The following is a 9,549-nucleotide window of genomic DNA, read 5'->3' on the forward strand; positions in this document are numbered from 1 at the left end:
ATGTAAGGTTGATAATGATAGTCCCACATACTTGTGGCACTACCGTCTTGGTCACATAGGTGTCAAACGCATGAAGAAGCTCCATGCAAATGGACTTTTGGAGTCTCTTGATTACGAATCATTTGACACGTGCGAACCATGCCTCATGGGTAAAATGACCAAGACTCCGTTCTCAGGAACAATGGAGCGAGCAACCAACTTATTGGAAATCATACATACTGATGTGTGCGGTCCAATGAGTGTTGAGGCTCGCGGTGGCTATCGTTATGTTCTCACCCTCACAGATGACTTGAGTAGATATGGGTATGTCTACTTAATGAAACACAAGTCTGAGACCTTTGAAAAGTTCAAGGAATTTCAGAGTGAGGTTGAGAATCAATGTGACAGGAAAATCAAGTTCTTGTGATCAGACCGTGGGGGACAATACTTGAGTCACGAATTTGGCACACACTTAAGAAAATGTGGAATAGTTTCACAACTCACGCCACCTGGAACACCTCAGCGTAATGGTGTGTCCGAACGTCGTAATCGCACTCTATTGGATATGGTGCGATCTATGATGTCTCTTACCGATTTACCGCTGTCATTTTGGGGCTATGCTTTAGAGACTGCCACATTCACTTTAAATAGGGCTCCGTCGAAATCCGTTGAGACGACACCGTATGAATTATGGTTTGGGAAGAAACCTAAGCTATCGTTTCTAAAAGTTTGGGGATGCGATGCTTATGTCAAGAAACTTCAACCTGAAAAGCTCGAACCTAAGTCGGAAAAATGTGTCTTCATAGGATACCCTAAAGAAACTGTTGGGTATACCTTCTACCTCAGATCCGAAGGCAATATCTTTGTTGCCAAGAATGGGTCCTTTCTAGAGAAAGAGTTTCTCTCGAAAGAAATAAGTGGGAAGAAAGTAGAACTTGATGAAATATTACCTCTTGAACCGGTAAGTGGCGCAGCTCAAGAAAATGTTCCTGAGGTGCCTGCACCGACTAGAGAGGAAGTTAATGATGATGATCATGAAATTTCAGATCAAGTTACTACTGAACTTCGTAGGTCCACGAGGACACGTTCCACACTAGAGTGGTACGGCAACCCTGCCTTGGAAATCATGTTGTTAGACAATGGTGAACCTTCAAACTATGAAGAAGCGATGGCGGGCCCGGATTCCGACAAATGGCTGGAAGCCATGAAATCCGAGATAGGATCCATGTATGAAAATGAAGTATGGACTTTGACTGACTTGCCCGATGATCGGCGAGCCATAGAAAATAAATGGATCTTTAAGAAGAAGACAGACGCAGATGGTAATGTGACCATCTATAAAGCTCGGCTTGTCGCTAAGGGTTATCGACAAGTTCAAGGGGTTGACTACGATGGGACTTTCTCACCCGTAGCGAAGCTGAAGTCCATCTGAATCATGTTAGCAATTGCCGCATTCTATGATTATGAGATATGGCAAATGGACGTCAAAACGGCATTCCTTAATGGTTTCCTTAAGGAAGAATTGTATATGATGCAGCCGGAAGGTTTTGTCGATCCTAATAATGCTGACAAGGTGTGCAAGCTCCAACGCTCGATTTATGGGCTGGTGCAAGCATCTCGGAGTTGGAACATTCATTTTGGTGAGATGATCAAAGCGTTTGGGTTTACACAGACTTATGGAGAAGCCTGTATTTACAAGAAAGTGAGTGGGAGCTCTGTAGCATTTCTCATATTGTATTTGGATGACATACTATTGATGGGAAATGATATAGAATTCTTGGAAAGCATAAAGGCCTACTTGAACAAGTGTTTTTCAATGAAGGACCTTGGAGAAGCTGCTTATATATTAGGCATCAAGATCTATAGAGATAGATCGAGATGCCTCATTGGTCTTTCACAGAGTACGTACCTTGACAAGATATTGAGGAAGTTCAAAATGGATCAGTCAAAGAAGGGGTTCTTGCCTGTATTGCAAGGTACGAGATTGAGCACGGCTCAATGCCCGACCACGACAGAAGATAGGGAAAAGATGAGTGTCGTCCCCTATGCCTCAGCCATAGGGTCTATCATGTATGCTATGCTGTGTACCAGACCTGATGTAAACCTTGCCGTAAGTTTGGTAGGAAGGTATCAAAGTAATCCCGGCATGGAACACTGGACAACGGTCAAGAATATCCTGAAGTACCTGAAAAGGACTAAGGACATGTTTCTCGTGTATGGAGGTGACGAAGAGCTCGTCATAAAGGGTTACGTTGATGCTAGCTTCGACACAGATCTGGATGACTCTAAGTCACAAACCGGATACATGTATATTTTGAATGGTGGGGCAGTAAGATGGTGCAGTTGCAAGCAAAGCGTTGTGGCAGGATCTACATGTGAAGCGGAGTACATGGCAGCCTCGGAGGCAGCACAAGAAGCAGTCTGGGTGAAGGAGTTCATTACCGACCTAGGAGTCATACCCAATGCGTCGGGCCCGAAGACTCTCTTCTGTGACAACAAAGGAGCTATTGCCCTTGCCAAGGAGCCCAGGTTTCATAGGAAGACCAGGCATATCAAGCGTCGCTTCAACTCCATTCGTGAAAGTGTTCAAAATGGAGACATAGAGATTTGTAAAGTACATATGGACCTGAATGTGGCAGATCCGTTGACTAAACCTCTCCCTAGAGCAAAACATGATCAACACCAAAACTGCATGGGTGTTCGATTCATCACAATGTAACTAGACTATTGACTCTAGTACAAGTGGGAGACTGTTGGAAATATGCCCTAGAGGCAATAATAAAATGGTTATTATTATATTTCTTTGTTCATGATAATTGTCTATTGTTCATGCTATAATTGTGTTATCCGGAAATCGTAATACATGTGTGAATACATAGACCACAACACGTCCCTAGTGAGCCTCTAGTTGACTAGCTCGTTGATCAAAAGATAGTCATGGTTTCCTGACTATGGACATTGTATGTCATTGATAACGGGATCACATCATTAGGAGAATGATGTGATGGACAAGACCCAATCCTAAGCATAGCTCAAAGATCGTGTAGTTCATTTGCTGTAGCTTTTCCGAATGTCAAGTATCATTTCCTTAGACCATGAGATTGTGCAACTCCCGGATACTGTAGGAGTGCCTTGGGTGTGCCAAACATCACAACGTAACTAGGTGACTATAAAGGTACATTACAGGTATCTCCGAAAGTGTCTGTTGGGTTGGCACAAATCGAGACTGGGATTTGTCACTCCGTATGACGGAGAGGTATCTCTGGGCCCACTCGGTAATGCATCATCATAATGAGCTCAATGTCACCAAGTGGTTGATCACGGGATCGTGCATTACGACACGAGTAAAGTGACTTCCTGGTAACGAGATTGAACTAGCTATTGGGATACCGACGATCGAGTCTCGGGCAAGTAAAGGGAATTGTATACGGATTGATTGAATCCTCGACATCGTGGTTCATCCAATGAGATCATCGTGGATCATGTGGGAGCCAACATGGGTATCCAGATCCTGATGTTGGTTATTGACCGGAGAAGCGTCTCGGTCATGTCTGCATGTCTCCCGAACCCGTAGGGTCTACACACTTAAGGTTCGGTGACGCTAGGGTTGTAGAGATATTAGCATACGGTAACCCAAAAGTTGTTCGGAGTCCCGGATGAGATCCCGGACATCACGAGGAGTTCCGGAATGGTCCGGAGGTGAAGATTTATATATAGGAAGTCAAGTTTCGGCCATCGGGAAAGTTTCAGGGGTAATCGGTATTGTACCGGGACCACCGGAAGGGTCCCGGGTGGTCCACCGGGTGGGGCCACCTATCCCGGATGGCCCCATGGGCTGAAGTGGGAGGGGAACCAGCCCCTAGTGGGCTGGTGCACCCCCCTTGGGCCTCCCCCTGCGCCTAGGGTTGGAAACCCTAGGGGTGGGGGGCGCCACCCTTGCCTTGGGGGGCAAGGCACCCCCTTGGCCGGCGCCCCCCTAGGAGATTGGATCTCCTAGGGCCGGCGCCCCCCTAGGCACCCTATATATAGTGGGGGGAGGGAGGGCAGCCGCACCCAAGCCCCTGGCCTCTCCCTCCCCCTCCCGTGACACTCCTCCGTCTCCCTGCGCTTGGCGAAGCCCTGCCGAGATCACCGTTGCTTCCACCACCACGCCGTCGTGCTGCTGGATCTTCATCAACCTCTCCTTCCCCCTTGCTAGATCAAGTTGGAGGAGACGTCTTCCCAACCATACGTGTGTTGAACGTGGAGGTGTCGTCCGTTCGGCACTTGGTCATCGGTGATTTGGATCACGTCGAGTACGACTCCATCAACCCCGTTCTCTTGAACGCTTCCGCGCGCGATCTACAAGGGTATGTAGATGCACTCCTCTCTCCCTCATTGCTAGATGACTCCATAGATTGATCTTGGTGATGCGTAGAAAATTTTAAAATTTTGCTACGTTCCCCAACAGTAGCAAGCTCAGCGGCAGGTTGGGGCACGATAACTATCGATTTTAGCCGAGGAAGTGGTTGCATGCTTGGATCCGATGGGGAGGAGCCCTCATCGCCTCAGGAGCCTCCGCCCCGCAGCAGGAGGCACGACGTTGAAAGCAGATCTGGCGACGACGCACCAGGGGACAACTGGGTTTTCGGTACCATGGAAGGACCGGGGACACTGGGGAGGCCGGCTCCCTGCCATCAATGCTCCGGCATGCCCGGGATCTAAGAGAAGGAGGAGAGTTTGGTGGCCGCCGCGGCCGGAGTGGCCCAGGGCACGGAGGGGGTGGAGCGGGAGCTGAGGCTCAGCGCCTTGTCGACCTTCTCTTCAATTGTCCGCGCTTCTCATAGACTGATGGTGTACCTCCATCCTACATCTGTCATCATTTTATTTTCAGGTAAGCAAGAACATTTTTCTTCCCGTGGAGCACATCATATAGAATGCTAATCCTGTATAGATATTTGGAATATCTAATTCCAGCAGCAGAACTACAATGTCTGCGTCGCCCAGCCCAAGGCCGCTCAGGCGACACATCCTATAGTGCGCTGCCAGCCGATCTACCCACTCATTCTGCCGCGCCGCCGCCAGAGGATGCCACCGAGCAAAGCCCGCGTGGCCGACGGTGGCGGCGAGGTGTCTCCTCGTGGCGGCTCCCGTGCTACAGGGCGGCGGTTTCGTGGCGGCCCGTCGGTTGGTGGTGGGGCTTGGCGTCCGGCGGCGTGGTGGCTCTGGCAGGGTGGCGCGAGTCTGTGCCAGTGACGCTAGGATGGCCTGCCTCCTTGCTGGCCGAGTCTTGGAAGCAGAATCACAATCTTCCTCATGGCTTTAGTACCTAACAGAGATGCGATCACCAGATCGGGATTCTCTTCCGCAAGGCTTCCGAAGGCAATAGAGATGAACTGCCCATCCTAAACAAGATTCTGGACCAAATATGTCATATCCATAGCACCCCCCATAAACCTGCAAATCATACCCATAGAGAATGTTGGGTCTTCAAGCAGTCCCGCAAGCTCAACGCCGAACACAAGGGGCATGATACACCAAGCGAAGACGAGGACGAGCCTCGCAAGCAAAGCACTGGGGAACAGACGAAGTTCCCACCAGAAGTCAAAACAGTAAACGTATTATACTTGACAAAGGGGAGAAACAAAGCGGCACTCCTAGAGACACATGCCCCAGGGCCTATCACCGCAGAGTCCTGCCACTGGTCGTTCCAACCGGTCACCTTTGAGCATCGAGATTACTCGGCAAGTATCCGGCGTGCAGGATGGGCTGCCTTGGTATTAGACCCAATAATTGACGGATACCACTTCACATGAGTCCTGATGGACGGTGGCAGCAGTCTAAACCTGATATATCAGGACACAGTCCGCAAAATGGGGATAGACCCAACAAAAATTAGCCGCAGCAATACTACCTTTAAAGGAGTAACGCCAGGCCTAGAGGCCCATTGCATGGGCTCCCTGCTACTAGAGGTTATATTCGACTTTCCCGATAACTTCCGTAGCGAAAATTTAACGTTCCACATCGCTCCGTTCCAAAGTGGCTATCAAGCACTACTCAGACGCGAAGCTTTCGCTCGCTTTAACGCAATACCGCATTACGCTTCCCTCATGCTTAAGATGCCCGGTCCACGTGGCATCATTACAGTAAAAGGAAATATTGAGCGCTCCTTGCGCGCGGAAGACCGTGCGGCTGCCTTGGCAGCCGCACACTAAACGGCCTCACCAACTAAAGCATCTGACAGGTCGTTAAGACCACAGACACGGTTGGACGAGTCCGGTACTGCTATATGTAATTGATACATGTTTGATGGCTATACCCCCTATACAAGGGGCTCAACGCGTGCGCACAAGTGACAATCAGGCTCAACTTTACTCATATTGTTTATTTAGTATAACTTACCTTTTGCACGGCAACTTTTCAATTAAGTTCCTCTCTTTTTCAGATGACCATCGTGCTACACCCGTCCAGAATACGGCACAACAGAGACACAGGCGTAGACGTGCAGCAGGGACCCGTTCCAAGGATTCTTTTTAGATTAAGACCCTGTGTAAACCTTTTTTACTGTCTCTTGTTGGTACACATCCCTCGAATTCTCAGTACAATTGAGAAGGATGCTAACGTATTGGCATGTGGCCACGTCAGAATATTGCACGTACCTGGACACCAGGGGCTCATTACAAAGGGCACTGTTTAGGCCCGGTTTACACCATAAAGACCGAATACCTTAGGGAGTGTTCGGCGTCGCGACTTTGGCCTTATATGCATTAGCTCCGAATCATGTCTTTGGTCAAATGTTGGGTTTGCCCGGCTCCTCTGTTTTGCTGCCTTACGTTTCGCTCTATCGGCTAAGGCGGCACCAGGAGAACTACTGCGATTGTGCCCTGGTTCATCCGGACGAGCACCTCAGTAGAGAAAGCCGAAAACTGACTGTCATGATATAGCGTGAGACTGGTCAACCACTCGATGACCTATCGGAATCTTCAGGATTCCTTCGCCTTAACGAAGGGCCGTTTCCCGACCAGGCATGTATGCACCCCGAATTCGGATGAGTGCGGAGCCACCAGGGGCTATATAGTAGCCCCACTGTCAAACTCCTCTGCCTAAGTGAAAGTGTTAAAGCATTATAGTCCGGTTGCCTAGTTCGCTACTCTATCACCTCCTTAATGGACCAAGACGATGGATCAAGTGTGAACATGCGTCTTCTGCGAACACCCCCGCATTATATGCGCGGGGGCTGAAGCCGACGACTGCAATCTTTCAGGTTATATACATATATACATGAACGGCCGCACAGGAGGCATCATAATACTTTCGGGCAAAAGTATAAATGTAGCCTTGATAAACTTAATAAAACATTGTTTTTACAATGGGAATACATGTCACTCAAACATAATATTCTTCAAGCACTGGGCCTCTATCGAACAAGCGCCTTCAAGAACTTCTTCAAAATAGTGCTCGGCAGCCACTCGGCCTATGGCCGAACCCTGCGCCGCAATAGTGGTGGCATCCATCTCCACCCAGTATGTTTTGACATGGGCAAGGGCCATCCGCGAGCCTTCTATGCACGCCGACCTCTTCATCGCATTAATGCACGGCACCACACCAAGGAACTATTGCCCAAACTAAAATAGTTGTTTGGCTTTGGCCTTTCCAGCCACAGATGATCCACAATAGACCTCATGGCGAGTCCGGACAATCTATTCAGCTCGGCCCATTCGGCAAGCCAATCAGTCAATGGAAGTGGACGCCCTGGAACGTTAAATTGTGACCAGAATAGCTTGTCCACTTCACGATATGTTTGATCTCAGAAGTATTCGGCCGCATCGACATCACTCGCCGCCAAGTCCAGATATGCGTCCGCCGAACTCCACAGCCGGTCCAGAGGGGCATACCGAGGATCTCCAAACTTCCTCCATAGCATAAAGGGTTTCCCAGCCGCGATATCCCTGGGTTGACACAGCTCCTCCTTTTTCGCTCTCATCGCAAAGCGGGTGTCTTTGGTCGCCATCGTGGCCTTTTCCAGGTCCGTCACCTTCGCCCGGTTTTCTTCTTCAAGAAGCTGGCAACGGTCGGCAGTATCTTTTAACTTTACAGCCATCTTGGCCATTTTCTCTTTGCTCTCGCAATGTGCAGCCTGTTCGGCCCTTAACTCTTTGGCCACTTGGAAAGCAGCCACATTGCTACTCCTTGCTTGCTCCTTGGCTCGGGCAAGCTCTGCCCGAAGGATCTCCACGGTGGCCGCTCCATCTGCAGTCACAACATATTAAAGATACTGGCATCATGCTGCTCTTATTATGTGACGATCACCAGAAAGGCCACTCACCCTGTGCCTCATCAAGTCGCTTGTTGACAAGCACGATGTCGGCATCTGCCGCATCCAGCTGCCGCTTTAGTTCGGCATACCCATCAGTCCGGCTAGCCACCGGAGTTTCCACCACCTGCACACAAAGGTAGTCTGGTTATTGCCTGGGACTATGATCCTCTGTTTGCCCCCATTTTTGATGACAACCAAAGTCTCAGGGGCTACTATCTACACAAGGCACATCTAGAAATGTGTGGTACTTTCAAAAATATACATCATTTCACGTACCTCAAAACCCTTCAGTAGACTCATAAATGCTTCATGTAGCCCGCTTTCGGCGGACGAAATCCTTTCAATCACCGTACCCATCAATGTGCGGTGCTCTTCTGAGATAGCCGCCTTCTCTAGCAGATCCTTCCGTACATCCGGCCGCGCACCAGACGGTGCCGGACTCTTTTGATTGCTCTCTTCGAGAGCCAGATACTGAGGACTTCGGGTGGCCATAGGATTACCTTCTGGCCTTGCCGGATCAGGAGAATCCCTCCATGACGACACCTCAGGGTCGCCCGCTTCGTAAGGCGGTGTGGCAGGGGGAGGCGTTTCGCTCTCCATCATCTCCGGAAGAAGATCCCCCGAAGACGAGCTTAGCTGAGAAGGGCTAAGATCCGAACTGCAAGATAAATACTTCGGTTATTTTCCTCAGAAGTAAGGTAGGATATCTTCACTATTAAATACCTTTTGATTACTTACAGCTCGTTAGAAGGCTGATCCCTGCGCGAACATTGTGCGGCAAGAACACCCTCCGAGGCAGGACCCTCTGGTGGAGATTTCTTCTCCCGTTTGGAAACCTTGATTTCTGGATCCTCGGAGGTAGTCCTCTTCCTTCCCCGAGGAGAGAGAGAATGTCAAATTCTTCCCCTCGGTTATCCTCCCTCACGGAGGCGCTCATTCCCTCGGTTGGAATAGGTAGCGATGGAGGCCTGCTTTCGCCCTCTTTATTCGCCCCTTCATCTTCATTTGAGGGAACCGGACAAGGTGCTGGCTCGAGCATCTTTTCCAGCACCGGATTGTCCAAGCCTTCAGGAAGGGGGGCCGAACACCGGATCATCTTCGCCTTTGTTATCTAGTCCTGGTCAAAGAGCGATTCTTCAGAATGATGTCATGATAAATAAAAGGACGGTGTGTTCGGCCATGGGATTACTTACTTGGGCAGCGGTGCGGTTGCTTCTCAGGCCCACGTCCTCGGTAGTGTCCGGACACTCTATTTGGGGTCCGAAGAACGATTT

This window comes from Triticum aestivum, chromosome 6A (genome assembly GCF_018294505.1).
Source record: "Triticum aestivum cultivar Chinese Spring chromosome 6A, IWGSC CS RefSeq v2.1, whole genome shotgun sequence".
NCBI classification, from domain to species: domain Eukaryota; kingdom Viridiplantae; phylum Streptophyta; class Magnoliopsida; order Poales; family Poaceae; genus Triticum; species Triticum aestivum.